This window comes from Mauremys mutica, chromosome 3 (assembly GCF_020497125.1).
Source record: "Mauremys mutica isolate MM-2020 ecotype Southern chromosome 3, ASM2049712v1, whole genome shotgun sequence".
NCBI classification, from domain to species: domain Eukaryota; kingdom Metazoa; phylum Chordata; order Testudines; family Geoemydidae; genus Mauremys; species Mauremys mutica.
Window position 1 is genome coordinate 106,453,258 of NC_059074.1, and position 23,607 is coordinate 106,476,864.

Genomic DNA, 23,607 nt, shown 5'->3' on the forward strand with positions numbered 1-23,607 from the left:
AGAATCTGGCCCAATGCTTCTATCTACAAATCCTTATTTCAAAAAAGGGCCAGATTTAGGCCAGTGAACTTGATTGAAGGGCAAATGATTTGAATATTTGAACTTGCATATGACACAACTTTGGCCTTGGCTACACTGGAGAGTTGCAGCGCTGGTGGAGGCTTTACAGCACTGCAACATAGTAACTGTCCACACCTGCAAGGCACATCCAGCGCTGCAACTCCCTGGCTGCAGCGCTGGCTGTACACCTAGTCTGCTTGGGGTATAACGAGTGCAGTGCTGGTGATGCAGCGCTGCTCGTCAAGTGTGGCCACACACCAGCGCTGTTATTGGCCTCCAGGGTATTAGGAGATATCCCAGAATGCTTTTAACTAAATTACTCTCTTTGTTTTGTTATGATGCCTCTCTTTGTTTTGTTGTGAACTCGGGGCTCCGGGAGCTGTTTATCTAAAAAACAAACACAGCTCTTGTTTGCTGTGAATGAGGCAGGCAGGGGGATGAATGTCTACAGCTAGTGTTTGCTTGAGGAGAGAAACAGCGGGGGGAGGGGGAGAAAAGGAGTCCATTGGAGCAGCTGCTTATCTGGTCTGCAGGCTATTTGCAGTTAAGAGTGAATGAGGGGTTGAGGAAATGTTCAGATTTTGCAAGGCAGGGAGCTGACACAGAATTTGCAAGGCAGGCTTTGCAAGGCAGGGAGCTGACACACAGTGTCGGCTCCAAAAATCCACTCTCTCTCTCTCCCCCGCTCCCTGTCACACTCCACCCCACGCCCCTCTTTTGAAAAGCACGTTGCTGCCACTTGAACGCTTGGATAGCTGCCCATAATGCACCACTCCCAACAGCGCTGCAAATGCTGCAAATGTGGCCACACTGCAGCGCTGGTAGCTGTGAGTGTGGCCACACACCAGCGCTTTCCCTACACAGCTGTATGAAGACAGCTGTAACTCCCAGCTCTGTACAGCTGTAAGTGTAGCCATACCCTTTGTTTCCCATTAAGTGCTTTATCACTTTTTAAAAAACAGTATATAAAAGCTCAGCTGCACTAGGGCATTTTAATGTGTTTAAACATACTTAATAACTGAGTTAGCTGATATGATGCCGCCCACAACTTTGCAGTCCATACAGACGAAGAAGTCACGTTTAGTTTTGACCTCTAGCAGATGTGGTTATACTGTGGTCCCAGTCGGGCTTCTTCATGGCTACCTGACATATTGCTGAACACAACTATTTTCCCAGCTAGACCCCACTCCAAAATCACAGCTAACTCAATAGTTAAAATGGTGTTTAAAGGTGATAAAATGCCCTTATATAGACAAGTTCTTAGGGGTTTCTTCTCATAAATTATATTCCCCTCCCGTTAAAAAAAAAAATAGAGAGAGAGAGCCCTGGACAGTTCTGATGCTGAGCAATGAGAGGTGAAGAGAAAGGGCAGGAATATGTAACTACAAATCACAAACTGTTGCTTCATTCTGAGAAAAGCAGCTGTTCTTTAATATTCTCTTAAAAATATTTAACTTGTGTTAAAAAATAATGCAGCTTCCCCTCCCCTCTTTCTTTAAGAACGCTTCATTTCAATTTTAAATGTGTCCTTGGAGAAAACAAAATCTGAAATTCATGAAAGTGAGAGCGAACTTAGCTGCTGTCCTTCAGCTTCCACATTAAAACAGGAGTGATATGCCCTGAAGGAGGCTGACTCAATGTTTTTCTGAGCCATCAAGATGCATTAGAAATCCTGATGTTGTTTTTCCTCAAGAAAGAAAAAACACCTTCCATCAGGTGACAGGAGATGACTTTGGGTCTGTCTACACTGTACACTAAGCTCAGGCTCTGACTCAATTTTGAGCCCAAGTCCTCCTTCCGTCCACACACAAATCAGTCTGACTTGGGTCAGCAAGCACTCAGGACCTGGATCCTAACACCTTGCTTTGGGGCAGGGGAACGGGTGTCAGAGCCCATGTCCTGATGAGACTGGGGCCCAGTCCCTGTAATTTTACAGTGTGGACACAGCTCAAGCTGCAGACCTGAGTCAGAAGGTCTGTGTAGTGCAGGATGGATGCATTAGCATGGCTGTGAATCCCTGGTCCTGCAATTGTAAGCCCAGTTTTACCATGCAGTGTGGACGCTCAAGTGCTGGCTTGGAAATCCTGAGTGCACAAGCCTGGATCCCACAGATCCAGGTATATAGTTCAGTGTAGATACCTGCACAGTGGCCTGATTTGTGACTGATTTGAGGTGATGGTCCCCCCGTACCCCCCCTAAATGTTGTTGCTGATATATAGTATTGGATGTTGATATGACTGTTAGAAACCAGATAAGTCCAATGAATATTGTTTGCCATGTGATTTCCTGGTTGCTATAATATAATAATACCAGGGTTGTTCAAGTCATATTTTAGCTGTGTTTTAAGTAGGGCAGAATAACTGTAAACTTGTCATTAAGAGTGGTAGCTAAAGGCTACTATTTATTGCTAGTCACAGATAGCTTTGGCTGTATTTGCTAGTAAATTCCACTCTTGCCATCTATACACCATTGCTATCCTTCTCTTTCTGGCAGCCTGCTTTGGACAGTGGATCAGCTGAATATCTTAAATTCACTGTTGAATCCTGGCATTATTATATACTGAGTGTGCAGCCAATTCAGGGGTCCCTGGTATTGCTCCAGCAGCTTAACAGATGGATCTCCAGTAAGTCTTCTCTCAAACTCTCTGTTAAATATTCATAGAGCCAGCATACAGATAGGCTCAAGCATGCCCTGGGAGGTGGCAGCGAGGGTCTCTGAACTGGGGAGGATGTCAAATTGGCCAGTGGAAATCTGAGGGCAGGAATGTTTTCTGCAAGAATCTATCCTTGAATGTTGAACATAGAGTGACAGCCATATGTGCAACTGTGCCGGTGAATATGTCTGCAGTGCATGCTCATATAACCTATTAATAGGCATGTGGCATACAGAATGTTAATGTGGGGAAACAGTGACTGAAATGATAAGGAAATACGTTGGACTAAGTTTAAGCATGACTTTTAAAAATAAATTTTAAAACCCTTTATTTTAGTTCACTATAAAGTTGAAGGAAAGAAAACAATAAACCAATGCCTCTCTTAAAATACTAGATACAATAAGCCTTCTATTTTCAGAATGTATTGCAAATATTAGTAAACTTTTCTTAATGAATACCCTTTGAATCCTCAGTTTTTATTGGACACCTCGCACAAAGATAATTGTTTTCTTTCAATATTTCTTGGCCCCATGTTTGGAACATCAGACAAATATTTGGGGTAATCTCTTGGGGTATCAGGATGTATATATGTGTACAGGGTTGCCTTTTTTTGCTGTATGGTAGATCTCCACCCCAGATTTTTTTCCCACTTGCTGTGTCGGAAGATGCTCTTGGGACATACCCAAGTTTGGCCAAGATGAAGAGAAGTTTAAGAAAGTCACCCTCTCTCGCGCAACAGCGAAATGAGCAGGCTTATCACTAGGTCTCATAAAAACTCTTCTGAAGAGTAATTTTTGCACCCTCATCAGGTTGCATCAAGCATGATTTTTTAAAAAAAAAATCCATTTTCCTAGGGGAGGATATACCTGACTATTTTGAAAGGACTTGCCCTCAAACCATTTGACCATTCTGTTATACTATCATTATACAGTATATTCTTCTGGAACAAAGGACAAATATTTCAAATACACTTAATACAAGTCTCTTTGCCATGTGTTGTAAGGGAATTGTTTATTTTTTTCATGGGAAAATAAATGAACAGATCCTTCACTTTCTACTGCTCTTCTATGAAAGAGTTAAAGTTGCATGGATTTATTTTCAGAGTATGTTGCAAGCTAGAACTGTGGATGCTTTTCCTGTTTATAGCTTCTACTAAAACTGAACGTGTTGTATTGGGGAAGTAGATGTTTCTGAGTATGGCACACGATGAACTAGCCAAATGTATTGTCACATGACCTATGAAGTATTAGGTGTATTCATGAATGAAATAACAAGTACCATTAGTAAATCCCGACACTCCTGAAATGATCAGAAAAAGGTGCTGTTACCTATTTCCAAACTCTCAGACGTAGTGCAGTCCTTGGATGATTGTGCAAACATTTTAAGCTGCTCTGAATGGCACTCAGATATGATAGATATTTGTCGGAGCATGCATAGTTAGGCAGCCTCTCTCTGCATCAGACCTTAGGCTTCTATTAATGTAATATCACATAATAAGCTACCAGAAAAACAACAAATTTATTGTTGGATGCAACTCTTCACTTAGTCTGGGCACAGACCAAGATGATCCCTTCTCATTGCACACATTGAACCAAAATTTTTAAAGTGCTTGTGTGTGAATTATGGGCACGAAATACCTGACCCAGCAAACACATAGGGGTAGTGCCACACCCAAATGTGCATGTGAACTGGGTGTTGTGCATGTAACTCTGGAGAGTGCAAAAGAATATGCTTAAAAAATAGGCATGTGCTTATTGTGAATGAGTTTTAACTCTTTGAGCATTACTGCTCCTTCTGCAATAAGCTGAAATGGGGAAGAGGGGAGAGTTTAAAAAAAAAGCAAATATGTAAAAACAAATTTTCTTTTTGTCCTTCTGAGTGAGTTTGTGCTGCTGATTGTTCAGACTTCCTTTGGAACTCACATGGCTAGAAAGCAGAAATGAATGGAGGCTGACTTAAGGAATGGCCAGGCAACTGGTCTTTGTGTTTAATAGGTGTGATTTAATTGGATCTATAATTTCAAGGGTTTTCATTATTGCTTAGGGAGAAAATGTTAAAAAATATCATTATTGGTTGAATTTGTCATGTCAGAGCATATGAATAAGTGGTATTTTTTATGTCTTGCATCTAATGATTAGAGAAGGGAACCAGGAGTCATTGCTCCGTTTTGTTCCTGATTCTCTGTGACCTTGACCATTTCTTAACTTTTCTGTGCCTCAGTTTGCCCATCTGTCACAATCATTTTTGCTGGAATGCCCTCTATCCATCTGCAAAGAACAGATCTATTTGTAAATTAGTCTCAGTCATGGGTTTGAAAATGGCTTTGTCCCTTATATGCTAGTAATAAAGGGCCTAACTTTCAGAAGCGTTGAACACCTGCAATTGCAAATAGGGTGACCAGACAGCAAATGTGAAAAATCAGGACAGGGGGTGGGGACTAATAGGATATATAAGAAAAAGACCCAAAAATCAGGACTGTCCCTATGAAATCGGGACATCTGGTTACTCTAATTGCAAATAAAGTTTATGGGAACTTCATGTGCTTAGCATCCCTAAAAATCAAGCCCTAAACCACTTTCAACACTGGTTAAGGGAGAAGAACTGGTAATTTTTTAGTGTAAATGGACCCTAGAAGTAAGAACCAATTTCCCACTGATCCACATTATCTTCCTTCTGGCTGGATTTGATATAAGACATTTGTTTGTTGTCATAGGTATTTCTGGCACCTCTCAGTAATTGTATCAACCACCTCTCACCAGAAGTACCAGTAATGTTTCAGTTATAGCATGGTGGGAAACTACTCTTCTGTTCTGGGAAAATATTTGAGAATTTCAAAAATGTTCTCATCCCAGATCAAGACAAAAAGTTGAAATCTTGAAAATCTTCATGAAGTGACAAACTGAAAAATAATTTGGCTTGAGAAAATGCAAATGTTTTGTTTGTTAATCAAATCATATATTGTTTAGTTTTTGACCCTTTAATGTTAATTTTTACTATAATTAGCCTCAATTTCAAAATGAGGATGTTTTGAACCAGGATGCGCAAATTTTTCATTTTAAAAATGTCCCATTTTGACACTTTTGAAATCGTTCAACATTTTTTCAAGTTGAGAAATTTATTAGAATTGATCCATTCTCACCAACAGCTTAGTTTTCAATGCCTAGGTAAAAAATTCCCAGTCAGCTGTAGTTTCAGTACCGCTTTATTGACATTTGACATAATTATATTAGTTTAGTGTATAGAAAAAATGAAAGGTGTACAGCAAAAGATGTGGAGTTTATAGCATGTTCAGATAAGCATTCAAAGGTTCTCATTTTCCGCTTTAGCAGGAACTGTTACAAAAATTGCCTGTCTTGTAATATTGTGGTACATCTCTTTCTAGCTCTCCACCAAACTAGAAATTTAAGAGGTGTATGTGTGTAAAGAAAAAAAGGGAAGGGAGGGGAGAAGAAAATTAACTTTTTTATAAAGCTCTAAGAAGCTTAGGTATAGGTTTGAGTTCTGGGAGAAGGTTAGGGTCAGTTCTTAATTTATCTGAACCCATTTTGGCCCTCCTTACATTATACTGTCTCAACAATAACCAAAAATATTAGTGTTTGAGTAGCGTGAAACATAACACAGTCACTAGCACCTTGGTAAAGAGAGGTGTGGGGGATGAACATGTAATCGTTAAGATGCCATGTTTTAAAATACCCATAAGCATCAGAATTGGATGCTTATGTCAGTTCTCCCTGAAAGGGATACAGCCTCAAGTCACAGTGGACTTAGGAAGATTATTCACATTCCAGACAGGAAAACTATTTTGGTCCTTCTGAGGAACACACAGTTAGTGGTCAAATGGCAATACTGAACATATGTTTCCAGATGCAAAGAAAAGTGCTATTGTTCTTTTCTTCACGCCCTTGTGCTTTGCTAAATAGCATACTGCACTGCTGTAAAATAGCTTTCATTGTTATCTTTTCAAAGGAATCAGTCTCATCTTTCACATTTCTTGGTTTTCCTTTTGGTATAGATGGCTTGTTATTTTCTTCAGTCTAATTCTTACAGCTCAACAGGATCAGCAGGTTTGGCTGAGCTTTGTATCTTTTCAAAGAGCTCATCAATAGTTTATATAATGCTGTGTCAGGGCTTGGGTTCACACAGCTGGGCAGGAACTTGGCAAGAGCCCCAAGTACAGCAGAGAAGCCTTCTTGAGGGTTTTAGCTTCATTTAGAGAGTTTTTTCCCCTGGAGAAACCAAACCAAAACAAATCTGGTGTGAAGGCTTGCTGGCAGCTGGTGTGCTGTGACTGATGCTGCTTGTGCTTATCATAGTTGTCTCGCTATTACCTTGTGCTCCACCCGTCAGTTACACTGTCAGCTCTTTGGGGGTGGGACCATCTTCTTACTATGTGCGTACAGCACCTGGCACAATGGGGTCCTACTCCCTGAACTATCCTAACACAAATAATAAAACCATTTAAGTCTTTGGCCACACCACCTTCAAGCAGCTTAAAAATCTTTAAATACTAACTAGGGCAGGTGAAAGTATTCATTGTGAATAGTTCATCTCTCAGATTTAGCCGTTGCTTCTGTTTGTGAATTATCCATGACCAGACTTTGATTTCTAAAAATGCCTTAATTATTAAAAATTCTTCAACACACAATTTGTGTGACATTTTTTTAGCTTGTTTACTTCATCTCTAAGTGGTGTATGATTGTCATGGTATTTTTCATGCTCCTTCTTGGATAACTGAAACTTTTTAGAACAGAAAATAACGAACAGTGAGTACCCTTGTTCACATGCAAATAGAGACATTCACATGCAGGATAGCCATTCTCCAATATTCATGTTCACAAAAATGTTTTCACACACATACTGAAAAAAGGAGCATGACCATAGCTAAAACAAACAGCTGTTCAGAATTCAAATGAATATTTGTGAAGACTGCTTTGCAGTATTTGTACAGCTCCAGTCCAAACAACCAAATGCTGTATAAACACCCCAAACAAAACAATGTATACAGAGATGCTCTTAAGACTCTAGAGCTCCCTGTCATGTTTCTAGGCTGCACATGTCTGTTCTCTCCCTGAAAGCAGCCCACCCCCTTTTTAATGCTCCTAGTTTAACTAGGTTCAGCTGCAGCTGGTTGTCTCAGGAGCACGTAAAAACCTCCTGTGGCATGTTTTTAGCATATAATGTTTTGTTTAAGCAGAAAAAAAACTCTGTTGCAGCTAAGAGTGTTTCTTCAAGATCTAACTCTTATATACACACACACACAATTTGCAGAACTATCTGTAATATCACCATCTGGTGGCTCCTAGTATCACACCAAAGGTATTCCTCAATTTCACTCTGTAATGAAGGCATTTCCAAGTGGGACTCTGAACACCACTCCTAAGATTTAACTTTTATTAGGTTTCCTTTGATGTGCATCCCCTACAAAAGGGAAGCCATGTCCAGTCAAGGCACTAGGCCATGACTTTGTTTGTGTGTGTTTATGCTATGGTAAATCTCAAGTCCCTAATCTTTTTTTAATTTGCATTGTTGCTGAAGTGGCTTCACAGGCCATCACCTAAGGCCTCCTGGAGGAGACTGAAGTAATGACCTGACCCAGCATGGTATGATGCCTTGGGTGGGTAGACTGGCAGAATTACTTACGTCCGATTGGGCTCTTTAAAGTCCCAATCTTGTACATCTGGGAACAGTCTCTAAAATGATCATGTGACATGAAGACTGCAGGACTAGGGCCTAAGGCCTTCATACCTTGATAGGAAATCTTCAAAAGAAGGGAGGGAGTTGTCCAAGGATTCCAGGGAAATGTGATTTTTCCCTTTCCCTGACCAGGATGTGCTTCCTGCTGATGGAGGGGAATGGCAGATATCTGGGAGGAGGACTGGACCTCTGTAGTGGAACTGTTGTCAGAGATGTGCTGCTTGAATTGGAGTTGATATCCATCTCTACCATTGGAGATATGAGTCATTACATCCCCTTGGCTCTTCAGCTCAAGCTGTAGCAGCTCCTGTCCTATGTAGATTGGCACAGAGGGGGACGGCTAACGCCCACTCACCTGTGGGTTACACACACATGTTAAGAAGTCTTGGAAGGCAGGTGCTTCCTTCACACTGTCAGAACTAAGTTTTTAAGACTGGCTGTGGCAAACGACACTGCTGCAATGGGTGTCTATCAAGGGAGCAGGAACCCTTCTATGTGTTCTGTCAGGTGAATATATAGTTTCTGGTATGTTACTGGGAGGGCACCGCAGTTGAGGCATTGCTTGATCTAATGTTGTTTCAAAGGTGCAAGTGAGTACCCATTTGTAGTGGAATATTGTGGCATTGTTCCTGATACATCAATGTCTTTGCGACCAGCTGAGTCTCTTCTTTTAACAATCTCAAAGATATAAGATTACACCTTTATCCTGATATAACGTGACCCGATATAACATGAATTTGGATATAATGTGTTAAAGCAGAGCTCCGGGGAGACAGGGCTACGCACTCCAGCGGATCAAAGCCAGTTAGATATAACGCATTATATCGGGGTAGAGATGTATTTGGAAATTTCAGTCTCATCATTAAACAGCAAACAGTAGTGGGCACATTATTTTTCATGAGACTATTTAGAACACACTATGGTGTACTGTAGATCCACAGTAAGCCACTTGGATGCTACTGTTAATCTGTATCACAGCATAATGGCATTGACTGAGTTATTACAATCCATGTTGTAAATATGCATTATAAATAATAGTCAAACATTTAGAGATTGCCTCTTGCCTGATATCGTTTCATGGCAGTTCTGATCATCTGAGGCACTTGAACTAGCAGATTTAAATGAGAGTTGCTGTCAGGTTCTTGTAATTGAAAGGACTGCAGCTCTACAACATACTCCCATACATAAGAGCAGCCATACTGAGTCAGACCATAGGTCCATCTAGCCCAGCATCCTGTCTTCCGACAGTGACCAATGCCAGGTGCCCCAGAGGGAATGAATAGAATGGATAATCATCAAGTGATCCATCCCCTGTCGCCCCTTTGGTCTGATGGAACCTGGATGTAATGGCCTTCAGTGCATACCTTAAGGCTTACCTTTTCCTTAGCCTTTCCTTGATGAAGTGGGTTAAAATAGAGTAAGAGCAGGCTATGGGGGTAGAATATTGTGTACAATAGATTGAAAGAATGTAAGTATCAATGTTGATCCAAGGTAAAGCTCTGCGCATATATAAGCATCTGTAGTTGTAGATAGGCTTTTCTGCTATTGGAATAAATAAATGAAACCAGGCTAAATCTTACTGGGTTTAATGGTATAGTGTTAGGTCAGAGGTAGAACTGTACAGTTGCAAATTTGCATTGAGAAACCTGAGCCATGCAAAATAAATATATAAAGTTAGGCAATATAAAATCTGCAGTAATTCCCAGGTTCTTCACTAATCTGATGGCAATTCCCAAAACTACTGTGAAATTCATGTTAATGTTCTCAAAACCTATGCACATTTTGAAATTTCTATGAGACTATGTACTCTAATTTTTCTCTGAAGTACTTTGCATCAGCAAAATCAACTTCCTGGATTGATGCGAATTGGAATGGATGCATTTGCTAAGATTAAGAAAGTGTTGGGGTTTTTTTAACCAGAATAAAACTACTTTTTGTACAGAAGAAAGCCAAAAGAATACAAGGCTCGTTAACATTTTATAAGTACAGCAAAACCTTTTTGTTTTCACAGCCTAGCAAATGACTTTTTTTTTTGGTGTGGTTAATTTGACTAGCTGTAAACTGAAGAAGCCTTTGAATACATCTGACCATGGCATAATTTGTTTTCTACCATCGGAGGAGTTTTATGTTCAACTAATATTATGGGTTTGATTTAAAACCCAGAAGAGAGAGACATTAAAAGTTAGGGTTGAAAACCTTTACGTCCGATCTTCAGCTGGTCTAACCTGGAGTCACTCTGTTAATGATATGGCCCCTGCCTATTAACTTACTCTGTTTTGAGTGAGTATTGCAGGTAATTTCAAAGAATAGGCAATTCTGTGGAGATTCAGGCTGAAACCTGGCTCTGTTCAATGGGAGTTTTGCATGAACTTCAGTGGGGCCAGGATTTCACCCTCAGTCTCTGAATTATTCTGTATTTTGTGTGTTTATGAACAAGTTGAATAAAGATTTTTTGGTGATTTAATTATTTACATATTTCTTCAGAACTCTGTGCTCTTGTCTGAGAGAAAAGCCACAAATTCCTAGAAAAGGTTCCATTGACTCTTGGCAGCTATTGTCCATCTCCACTTTCTCTATAGCATTTAAAGTAACCCCGTGTTAGTGCTTTCTGGGTACAAATATCCATCTGAAGAGGGTGGTAAAATAAGTGCTCTCTGTGCCCTTTAACAATGTATCTACACAATTAATCTTCTTATTGTGTGCTGAGGAGTATATCAAGGGAAGCAGAACTCCAGTGACATCACTGGCAGGTTACTGTATGTGCAAAATGAAATCCTATGGTAAGGTGTGCCCTGAGAGAGAGTCAGATTCCACAGTTAGATTGAATGCTCTTAGGAAACTATGCCTTGTCGCAACAGCATTTGCAGGACCTAATTGTGGTATGTTTTTGCATCAGCGCTGGTATGCTGCCTCACTTATGGCCTGAAAATAGCTGTAATTGTGAGTGATGATTGAATCACTTCCTAAATTTAGTATCCCAAGTATGAATTAAATGACTAACACATACTTGACTGTGTCATCCCTCTTATCTATGGCTGGATTCTTAAAAAAGGTCTCTCTGTGCTTTCAGATTTGTAAATCAAATTAAATTTGGTGTATTTTAGCAATACCGAGAGTGTCAGATTAGTAACAATCATTGTTCCCAGATAGAGTTTCCAATCCCAATGCAGTCCTGCCAGTGCACCTCTGACTGGCACCATCTCTGTTACTGCAGGCTGTAACAGAGACGGTCATTTATTCTAAACTCTTTGTCAGGTAGGTTTGTGCAATGGAGAAGTGGTCATTGGGGCAACAGGTTGAGGCCAGCACTCTCATTTCGTTTGCAACCTAAGTGGGAAACAGAGTTCTCTGGAAATGGAAGGCTAGTAGTACAGGCACTCCTGCATTTCCCGATCCTCACTTCCCAGGAGATTAGACTCCCTTTGCCTTTGAATGTTTGTCCATGGTCCACTCATAGAATCATAGAATTCAAGATCAGAAGGGACCATTATGATCATCTAGTCTGACCTCCTGCAAGATGCAGGCCACATAAGCCGATCCACCCACTCCTTAAGCAAGCGACCCCTGCCCCATGCTTCGGAGGAAGGCGAAAAACCTATCTTTGTTTGAGGGGGCACCATTTAAGCTGCTCCTTCGGCTATGATGCTGTCATGTTAACTGGAATTGCTTCAGAAAGAATGAGATGGCTGTTGATTTCATTCACATGAAAGCAAAAATAAATAACTGTTGTTGTTGTTTTTAAAATAGGGCAAAAGGACCTAAAATCCTTCTGCCACTCAGGGTACAGCATATTAATGATGAATTATCAATATTTTCAGTGCTATCATTGTCACCCCCAAAAGCAACCTACAGTACTTGCGTTCATATTAAACCCTTTTATTTCATGTATTTGGACTGCTTTTCAATCCTGCACCAGCTAAGCACTAGCCCTGTTTCAAGTCAGAATCGGAATATTATTTACCATCTGCCTCCAAGGGATGCACTTGCCAAGTCCCTTAATTTGCTATAATTGGCAGGTTTTCAGTGTACATAATTTATACTGGGGGGAAAAAAAGCAATCCTGAAAAAAGAAGATTAATTAAACCAATTTTTCTGGGCCCCTAAAAATGTTCCAATAGGATGACTTTAAGGCCTTAAGGTCTTCTCTGTGTATATGGTGTCACAGCTGATCCCATTAAAAATTTATGTTGGGTTGGTCCCTTGAGCCTCTGTGCTGGTCAGAAGGATGTCGCTGGCACCTGGGTAACATTGCACAATACATAGTGAATTAAACAACAATACAGTGAATTAAACAACTTGTGTCTTTTGTTACGAGAAACACCTAGTCTACAGTATAATTGATGGACACCTCCATGCAGGCAATTCTGTAGCTGATATGATAGGAAACATTAGGGAAAAAAATCCACAGATGTACAGAATACAAAACAGAGCTAGTGAAAGACCATGAATGGATTCAGAGACACCAGCATATGTGGTTTCTAAGCATGATTTACACCTTTTTCTCTTACTTACCTATTCCTCACAACACCTCTTTTAATAAGCACATGGCAAAGTGTAGTGACTCCCTGTGTTGGCAGCTTTGAATCTTTGATGACATCAGTGTTTCACCCTAGAGAGCAGGATAAGGGGACTGCCCATTGCCTCCCCCCTTTCCTTGTGCTGCTGTTTTCCCACAACCTTTTAAAATTTGTCCTTCTTGATGGCAGCTGTCACATCTACATCTGGTCTGTGGAGGAAAGGAATGTGCAGTTTATTTCAAAATTATCAAGATGCTTCTCTCTAAATTGGTTTTGTGAAAAGAACTGAAAAGTGAACACAAATGGCCACTTGCCCCTTTTCCCAGAGACCATGATGACATGCTAGACCTTCATCAGCCTAGGAATTGGGAGGCCAGCTGTTCCCACATGGCAGGACAACACTAGTGCATGTGTAAGCCACAGCATATTTACTTACATAACAAACCTGCCTTTTAATCTTTAAGGGCTCCATGCAAGGCAGGATTTAAGTAAGCCATGGGAAAACAAAGGTGGGTAGATTTGTGCTTATGCTTTTCCTTGTCCAGTGTGGTGTGTGCCATTCCAGCCCTGCTTTTAGAGCAGTCTTTTCTTGCATAGCTTATTTTGCATTGGTTAGAGTTGCATCTCTTCCCAACACTAAAGATATTTTAACATGGCTGAGATTGCTAAAACTAGCGAGCTTGAGTCACACTGAAAACATAACCCAAGTAAAGAAGGAAGCTCTAATACAACTTCTACTTTTCTAAAAATTCCATAAGTAAAATCCTCAGTCTTCTGCCTGCCTTAAGAGAAAACAACCTTTCTAACATCACTGGATGACTATTTCTTGTAGTGTATCAGGTGGAAACACCTGGGCACCGCAAAAGGAAATATCCTGTGATGATGTTTTTTACAAAGTCATTCAGAAGGAAGGATGAGACAACATAGTAGGAAAAGTGTGGACTAGATCAGCTAGGATTTAAAATCCTCACTCTACAACATGGAAACAACTCCTAGAATTGTTCTCCAGTAGAAATTCTGGGAGAATCATTTCAAACATTACCCTGGAGGAAAAAGATGCTTTGTTAGTGCAGGAGAGAGATTATCAAATAAATTCACTGATAGGCATGAGATAAATACCTAGGTATGATGGATTAGACACAGCAGTGTTGTGAAGTACCGCAAACCAGGACAAAAGTACAGTCTAAGCTTCTGCCCTCTGGGCTAAGGAGAATGAATCTCAATTATGAGATTGTTGCAAATATTCTGAGACATGTAGCCATTCAGTTGCTGCAGAGAAGGAAAGATGTTGGGGAGGTGGCCAGAGCACAGAGCTCACCAGTCCTCCAAATCAAAGGCAAAATTCTGCTGTGACTCACTGTAAGGCTATTCTAATATCATGGAATTGTATCCTTTCCTTAGGGTAAAGCCTTCATTAAACACAGCCTTTTCTTTGCTGCAGTCAGGTCGGGAAATAACTTGGGCTGAGACTGATGATTTCCCTCTACTGTTGGGAATGGAACCCCAGTTACTCAAGTGCTCTAGAATATACCAACCTGTACCACTGTTCTCTTGCCATTGAAACATATTCATTTAGAGCCACGTTATTAATAATTGATTTACATCCGAGATGTCATTTTTTGGCCAAGGTTATTGTGTGGATGAATTGGGGGTATGTATTGCATGCCCAATTCCTAATGTTAAATGAAAAACTTTAGCGGGTGCCTCTAAGCATCTGTCTGTACACGGTTTGGGCAACTGCATGGCTGAACATAATAAGCATTAAATATACACCAGGAGGCATATACCCCCTTTTTCCTGTTTGTGGACTAATTGCACCTGGAATTAACAAAAGCCTTATGTGATACTGAGTCACGGAGAAGTCTTGCCCAGAAGCATTGTCCCATGGTTTCAGATCTAATCATGGGACAATGGACATGTGAACCTGGATTGAAAAACCTAGAATTTTGTGTAGTGGCACAACAAAGCATCTCATAGAATGGACAATGGGGAAATTGAAAAGTGAGATTTCTCTCTCTTTATGTCCCTATGTTCCTGTCAGGCACACATCATAATAGTATCTGAACTGCCTCTCTGCTCCTCTCCCCACCCCCCAAAAAAGAACGAATACAATATAGGGTCTAAGTATACTATATTACTCCTCCTTCCTTAGCAAGTTTCTAGAATTATTCCCCTCCTCCTCTTTTGGCGTGTGTGTGTGACCAACTGACATTCTCCTCTTCCCCCACTGTCTTCTTTTTTTACTTTATTGCTGCTGCTGTTGTAGAGGGGTAAAGCTAAAAAAGTAAATCTTTCATTTCAGTCTGATTGGGGTCTGTGGTCATCTTTACCTAGGGATTTTCCTAGTCTTGGGCCAGCTGTCAGACTGTTGTCCCCTGCTTCAAGAGTTTATCCCTTGAACTTGATAGTTTCATTGTTTCTGTGCAATGCAATTGTCAAAGGAGGTTTAGGTCCCTGAGCAAGAGCTGGTATTTTAGGTAATTTGGTCTAGTAGAGTGGAGGGTCTTAAAGATAAGGATTGTTATCCCAAAATTAATCCACTGTTCCTATTGAATTCCCAATACCTTATAAACATACTTTATTCCACAAGTAGTCCTGCTGGTTTATAATAAGACTGCTTGTGCAACTCAGTATGAGTGAGGGTATCCAAATCTGGCCTGTTTCAGGCTATTTTGCCCAGGACAGTATTATCAGTAATTCAAATCGGACTAAAATGTTAATATCCTGATAAATTATAAATGGGCTAAAGTCCCAGGGAACTTTAAGGGAAAACCTCATAGATATAATCAGTGTTGTCTTCTTGGGAAAGATAGGGAATTGGGTTAGCTTGAACTCTCTCCAGACCCCTCCTCTGGGCTTTTTTCTCTGTCGAAGTGATTCTCCATTGTACTGAATAATATTTATAGCCACCACATTTTTAGTAATTATTTCTGCAGTGATGCAGTGGAGACTTTATTGTGCAGTGCTGTATTTTAAAGAGTCATTGGAGATGAAAATTCATTACTGCTCTAATCCTCTGGGCTTTGGTGCAGAAATACACTGTACTTACCAAAAATGCGGTCCATGGAAAGTACCAGTCATTTAAAGAGAGAGCCACTCTAAGGAAAAGAAAGCCATGTGGTCCAGCACTGACGGAGAGGAGGTGAGCTTGTCTGCTGATCAGTCTATGCCTGCCTTTTTCCAAAGGCAAGGGAAATTATCCTCTTTTCCAATTCCCTCAGACAGCAGTAGCCAAGCCAAGTTGGCTCTAGCCAGCTCTTGTTTGTATAATGTAATTCTGTGGTAATGAGCTTGTGACAACGTGAGGAAAAGAGTCTTAAATATCCTTAAAACAATTCCAAACATGACTAAATACAAGAAGGAGACTTCTAATAACTACCTCATGGGAATCAAGAGCCCAACACAAATACAAACATCATTTATTTTCTGCTTGGGGAATATACTAACCTCTCCCCTTCTTTCTCCTTCTGAGTATGTGAGTAGGCAACAGTGTGTGTCTGTGTATTTATTATCTATACAACTTGCTTCTCCTAATAAAGTATACTTGGTACACAAACTTGTAGCTTTGTCATTAGTGGATAAAGCAAGAATTCAAGGCTGAGCCAATACTCAGTGTGACTGTAGGAAATGGAATGGGTTGAAAGGACCAGTACTTTGCTTTTTTCATGTAGCTGCTCTGACATTCTTTAGTTTTTTGGTTGCTACCCCAGATTTTCTAATCACAAAATAATTTCAGTCCTTGTCCCAGGAGGCCTTCCAATAACAGTATTTCCAACTCTAAGCATTCAAAAATCATGAGTCAGCCCCCTCCCAATACCTTTAAAAAATATCTCATGATTTTTAAGGCAATTAACAAAATTTGAGGTTTTTATTTGCCTTCAATTTCTGAGCCTTTGAGGTGCACTTAAACAGAAGAAAAAAAATAAAGTTGACATTTGCATGAGATCACATGACTCCATCAGCTGGATCTTTAAGAAAAACATGAAATGTCATGGAACATGCATTTAAATCATAAGATTGGCAACACTGCAACTGCAACCCATAAAATATAGAATTTAAAATGATTAAATTGAAATAGTATATTAAAATATAAAAGCCAAAATAATCAACCTGAAATATACCATACTAATCAATTCTTCTTGTTCCCTATAGGAAAATCTACCCTCCCCTAAAGCAGCGCTCCTCTTCCATACCCGAAGAAAAGCTCTGTGTAATATTACCTCGTCCCACCTTGTCTCTCTAGTATCCTGGGACCAACATGGCTAGAACTACACTGCTAACTCCTCTTCTTGTGTCTACTGATGTCTTCCCCCTAGCACTTCCTTGGCCTACATACCTGGATTGTTGTCATTGCTTTGTGTTATGATTTAATTTAGATTAAAATATTGAAGGGGCAATATCTTCTTATCACCTTAGAGTGAAATGCTATGCACAACTATGACTATATAAAAAACAATCTATTATCTGACTGTCTTATGAATTACTCCTCTCTCTCTCTCTCAGTCCTGTCATTCGGATAGACATGAAAGTGCTCCTTCCTGCTCAGAGATAAAGAGTCTCTACATCTGAAGTTTTCTCTTCACCACCTCAATCACCTAGACTTTAATGCCTGCTGGGAATGCATACCAGCAGTTTCCTGCAAGGAGAATGTCAATACATTTGTGTAAACCCTAGCAACCCGAGGAGCTCTTTGAATATGCAGCTGCTCCTCCTCACTTCAGCAATGTCCAAAGGGCGAGGCTTATCAGCACCTCTATAATGCACTGAAATTCTCTCCTGGCTGGGGAAGTGCCAGACCCAAGTCTGCTGCTGAACCCAAGTTTCTCCTGTAGCAGTGTAGTGATGATCTTGCTCCACCAACAGGCAGTTTGCTATTCCGACTAAGACACCAAGTTGTTCAAGCCTGTTTTCACAAAGTAGACTGTAAGTCTCTTTTATTCTGGGCTAGAGCATCCACCAGTATAGCTATTGCAAGAGTCATGCTGGTTAATTTCCCCATAGACAAGTCCTATATTTAACAGAGAGAGAGGTGGAGCAAATGGAGATCTCTGGTTACATTTACCTACATACACACCTTGTCATTCTCCACTGTTCAAAGGCTCTGCTAACAGAGGGTCACATTGACCGAAACACCCCAAGCCTTAACTGTGAATTTCCCTTAACATAATTGGTATGCATCTATTTTTAATGACAGGTTTCAGAGTAGCAGCCCTGTTAGTCTGTATCCGCAAAAAGAACAGGAGTACTTGTGGCACTTTAGAGACTAACAAATTTATTTGAGCATAAGCTTTTGTGGGCTACAACCCACTTCTTCGGATGCATAGAATGGAACATATATTGAGGAGATATATATGTACACATACAGAGAGCATGAAAAGGTGGGAGTTGTCCTACCAACTCTGAGAGGCCAATTAAGTAAAAGAAAAAAACTTTTGAAGTGATAATCAAGATAGCCCAGTACAGACAGTTTGATAAGAAGTGTGAGAATACTTACAAGGGAAGATTCAACGTTTGTAATGGCTCAGCCATTCCCAGTCCCTATTCAAGCCTAAGTTGATTGTATCTAGTTTGCATATCAATTCCAGCTCAGCAGTTTCTCATTGGAGTCTGTTTTTGAAGCTTTTCTGTTCCAAATTTGCCACACTATTTTTAATGGTTATTTAAAAAATGCCAGTCTATATTGCATTTTAAAAAGTATTTGTAGTATATTTTAAAAATCTGCATGTACCTGAAAGACCACTGGTCATTCTTAAGGATAGCTTTGATGGTGTCAGGTCAGTAAATAATGAAGAGGACAGGTCACTGATTCAGAACAATCTAGATCATTTGGTAAACTGGGCGCAAACAAACAAAATGCCTTTTAATATGGGTAAATGTATACATCTGATGAGGGCTTGGCTACACTGGAGAGTTGCAGCGCTGGGAGTTTACAGCGCTGGTCATCCAGCTGTGTAGGAACAGTGGTGGTGTGTGGCCACACTGACAGCTACCAGCGCTGCAGTGTGGCCACACTTGCAGCATTTGCAGCGCTGTATTGAGAGGTGCATTGTGGGCAGCTATCCCACAGAGCACCTCGTCCCATTTTGCCGCTGTGGGTTGTGGGAAGGGGACGGAAGGGTGCGGGTCATTCCGCTTCCTGTCCCAACGCCCCGTGGTGCATTGCTTCACATCCCAGCATTCACAGTTGTTCCGGCCACGTTTGGCGCCATTGTGAGTCTCTTGCTATGTTTTACTCTCTGTGTGAAGTGCGATTTCTGAGGGAAGTGGAGCCCGAGCTGCTGAGGACTGTGCTGATGACTGTTGCCAGCACATCACGTTTGGCAGTTGAGCTATTCCTTCAGCTCCAAAGTGACAGTGAGGAGTCCGATGATGATATCGAGTCGCCTGACGCGTGTGACACTAAATTGCTTGTGGCATTCACGGAAATGCTCAGCACCGTGGAACGCCGCTTTTGGGCTCGTGAAACAAGCACTGAGTGGTGGGATCACATCGTCATGGAAGTCTGGGACGACGAGCAGTGGCTGCAGAACTTTCGCATGAGAAAAGCCACTTTCATGGGACTGTGTGCTGAGCTCGCCCCCACCCTGCGGCGCAAGGACACAAGATTGAGAGCTGCCCTGACAGTGGAAAAGCGGGTGGCTATTGCAATCTGGAAGCTGGCAACTCCAGACAGCTACCGGTCGGTCGGGAACCAGTTTGGAGTGGGAAAGTCGACCGTTGGAATCGTTTTGATGCAAGTTTGCAGAGCCATTAATCGCGTCCTGCTAAGAAGAACCGTGACTCTGGGGAACGTGCAGGACATTGTGGATGGCTTTGCACAAATGGGTTTCCCTAACTGTGGAGGGGCGATAGATGGGACGCATATTCCTATTCTGGCACCCCCCCACCTAGCATCAGAATACATTAATCGGAAGGGGTATTTCTCTATGGTTCTCCAGGCGCTTGTGGATCACCGTGGGCATTTCATTGACATTTACACAGGCTGGCCTGGAAAGGTGCATGATGCACGCATCTTTCGGAACAGTGGCCTCTTCAGGAAGATGCAGGCAGGGGCTTTTTTCCCAGACAGGAAGATCACAGTAGGGGACGTCGAAATGCCCATTGTGATCCTTGGAGACCCCGCTTACCCGTTACTGCCTTGGCTCATGAAACCCTATACAGGGAAGCTTGACAGGAGCAAGGACCGGTTCAACTACAGGCTGAGCCGGTGCCGAATGACTGTGGAATGTGCTTTTGGCTGTTTAAAAGCACGCTGGAGGTCTCTGTATGGGAAGCTAGACTTGGGGGAAAGCAGCATCCCCGCGGTTATATCCACTTGCTGTACCTTCCATAATATTTGTGAAGGGAAGGGTGAAACATTCAGTCAGGCATAGACCACCGAGGTTCAAGTCCTGGAGGCTGAATTTGCACAGCCAGAGAGCAGGGCTACTAGAGAGGCCCAGCACAGGGCTACAAGGATTAGGGATGCCTTGAGGGAGGAATTTGAGGCTGAAAGCCAACAGTAATGTTTGCTGCCTTGCACGGGAGTGAAGTGCAGTGGTTACACTGTTAGTAGGGTTCAATTTTCCCTAAAATGATTTGCAGTGCCTGTTTCTTTACTGGGCTACGGTATCTTTCACTATCTGCAATAATAAAGACTGTTTTCAAAGCCAAGAATTGTTTTATTGAAAAGAAAATAACTTCCTTGACAGACACACAACATTTTGGGAACCTAAAAGGGCACGGGGGTGGGTTGGTGAACTGTACAGTCACAAGTTTGCATATGTCCTGTCTGGAGTGCTGTGCAATGATTGCTGCACTTCAGGGTGCATATACTGCATGGTGATGGGGGTTGAGTGCAGAGGGTAAGGGTCGTAGTTCTCAGGGCTGGTTGGTGAACATACAGGTGTTGGAGGCAGCTGGTGGTGGTAAGAACCTGGATGCTGGGGAAGGGGGTTTTGAGCTGACATTGGGGCACAAGGGAAAAAGCTTTGGGATGGGGGGGGCGGTGGGGTAGCACGGTAGTGCTCTGCCTGCATGGCTACGAGTGACTGGATAGAGTCCGCTTGGCGCGCCAGGATGCTTAGCAGCTGCTTTGTGCTTTTCCTCCTGGCCACTGCGTTTCTCTGGCGGATCCTGCTTTCCCTTTCTCTCCAGTCCTGCAGGTTTTTACTCTCTCTAGCAGAGTGATCAATAACTGTTTTCAGCATGTCTTCCTTGGTTTTTCGTGGCTTCTTCCTGAGATTTTGTAGCCTCTGTGCAGTGGTGGAGACAGGCAGTCCAGCAGTCAAGGTCGCTTTTGGAAAGGCAAAAATGGCAACAGTTAACAGGGGTAGCATTGTTCATAATCTCATCCAGACAGTAATTCCCACACACTGAAGGAGTTTACAGTCTTCACTTTAGCATACTTTTCCCAAACCAAACAGAGCACACATAACCCAACAGGAGCCACGAAATGGTGAGTAAGGGGGACGGATTGCTTCAGGGCTGTGTAGGGGTTTCTGTGAGTTGGGGACAGCAAACAGCTACAGGGGGCATCTGCACTGAACAGTCTCCCAACATTTTCCACAGGAGTTAATCCTGGAAGATATCTCGCTGCTGCGGGTCACCAGGGAAGAGCGGGAAGGTTTTCTACAGCAATGCGGATTCCGCCCTGGCCCCTATGCAGCTTGCCTGTGTGCAGCAATGGTCCTCCCACCCCTCGCGGCACGTGTTAGCCTGACTGGGACAAGGACCACAATGGCTCTCCCTATAAACTTGCGCAGGCGCATTGCCCACGCTCTGGCTGAAACTTTTGAGGAGATTACTGCAGCAGATTACCGCGAGGTGATAGACCACATCAATGGGCTATTCCACATCTAGGCATGCATGCATGCAGCCTTAACCCCCGCTCCTCTCCCAAAACATTTCCATGCTGAAAATAAAAGCCGCTTACCGGTAACCCGCTCCTCTGCTTGTCCTTCACCAAGTGCTGGCTGCTGCGATTGGCTGCCTTCCTCCTGGCTTGAGAAGAGCTCCTGGCTGCATGCCTCCTGGGACTCTGGGGTGTCTTCCCCCATCCCAGTAGTTTCACTCTCGGTTTCCTCCACACCCCGCTCCTCCTCCTCCTCCTGCTCCTGTCCCCCACCAGGCTCAGAAGTGTCCATCGTGGTCGTTGGATTGGCAGTGTGGTCACCCCCAAGTATCGCGTCCATCTCCCTGTAAAAACGGCAGGTCGTGGGGGCAGCGCCGGAGCGGCGGTTTCCCTCGTGGGCTTTGTAATAGGCACTCCGCAGCTCCTTTACTTTAACCCTGCATTGCAGCGCGTCCTGGTCATGGCCCCTTTCCAGCATGTCCTTTGATACCTGGGCAAAGGTATCATAATTCTTACGGCTAGAGCGCAGCTGTGCCTGAACAGCTTCCTCCCCCCAAACACGAATGAGGTCCAGCAACACTCCATTGCTCCATGCTGGGGCTCGTTTGCCGCGTGGAGGCATGGTCACCTGGAAAGATTCACTGATTGCACTCCACACCTGGCTGAGCAAACAGGAAGGGGATTTTTAAAATTCCCGGGGCATTTAAAGGGCTGGTCACCTGAGGCCAGGGCACTAGAGTGCAAACTGATGAGCAGAGTGGCTGAACAGGAATTCTGGGATATCTCCTAATACCCTGGAGGCCAATAACAGCGCTGGTGTGTGTCCACACTTGACGAGCAGCGCTGAATCACCAGTGCTGCAATCGCTACACCCCAACCAGACCAGGTGTACAGCCAGCGCTACAGCCAGGGAGTTGCAGCGCTGGATGTGCCTTGCAGGTGTGGACAGTTACTAAGTTGCAGCGCTGGAAAGCCTCCACCAGCACTGCAACTCTCAAGTGTAGCCAAGCCAATGACTCTGAAAAGGATTTGAGTGTGGTTGTGGATAATCAACTCCCCATGTGATACTGTAGCCAAAGGAACTAATGCAATCCTGGGATGCATAAACAGGGGAGGAGTTGAGAGGTTATTTTACCTTTATATTTGGCACTGGTGCAACCTCTGCTGGAAAGCTGTGTGTAGTTCTGGTGCCCACAATTCAAGGATGATCATTAATTGGAGATGGTTTAGAGAAGAGCTACGAGAACGATTAAAAAATTGGAAAACCTGCCTTATAGTGATAGACTCAAGGAGCTCAATCTATTTAGATTAACAAAGAGAAGGTTAAGGGGTGACTGGATTACAGTTTGTAAGTACTTACTGAGGGAACAAATATTTAGTAATGGTCACCTCAATCTAGCAGAGAAAGGTATAATGTGATCCAATGGCTGAATGTTGAAGCTAGACAAATTCAGACTGGAAATAAGGCGTACATTTTTAACAGTGAGAGTAATTAACCATCAGAACAACTTACCAAGGGTGAAGGTGGATGCTTCATCACTGGCAATTTTTAAATCAAGATTGAATGTTTTTCTAAAAGATCTGCTATAAGAATTATTGCGGGGAAGTTCTATGGCCTGTGCTGTACAAGAGGTCAGACTAGATAATCACAATGGACCCTTCTCACCTTAGAATTTCTGAATCCTCATAATTCCATATCATGTCAGTGATGTGCTGCCAAATGTTTTAACAAGGGACCAAGCAAACAGACTGGGTTTTGTTTAAAAGTAGAGATCCATTTTTATTTTATGAAAATGGGTTTGTCTAATCTTCATAACAGAATTTACTTGAAAATAAGGATGAAATTCTGG

General features: G+C 42.3%; 1 long non-coding RNA gene across 1 annotated transcript; it reads right to left on the reverse strand.

Annotated features, from left to right (window-relative positions):
• Positions 1-6,036: 6,036 nt before the first annotated feature.
• On the reverse strand, positions 6,037-23,330 carry LOC123365611. The gene is made up of 3 exons (XR_006577657.1): positions 23,271-23,330; positions 8,459-8,762; positions 6,037-6,939 (listed from the first exon to the last, which is right to left on the reverse strand). It is a non-coding gene; the product is annotated as an uncharacterized LOC123365611 (long non-coding RNA).
• Between the last annotated feature and the right edge of the window lie 277 nt (positions 23,331-23,607).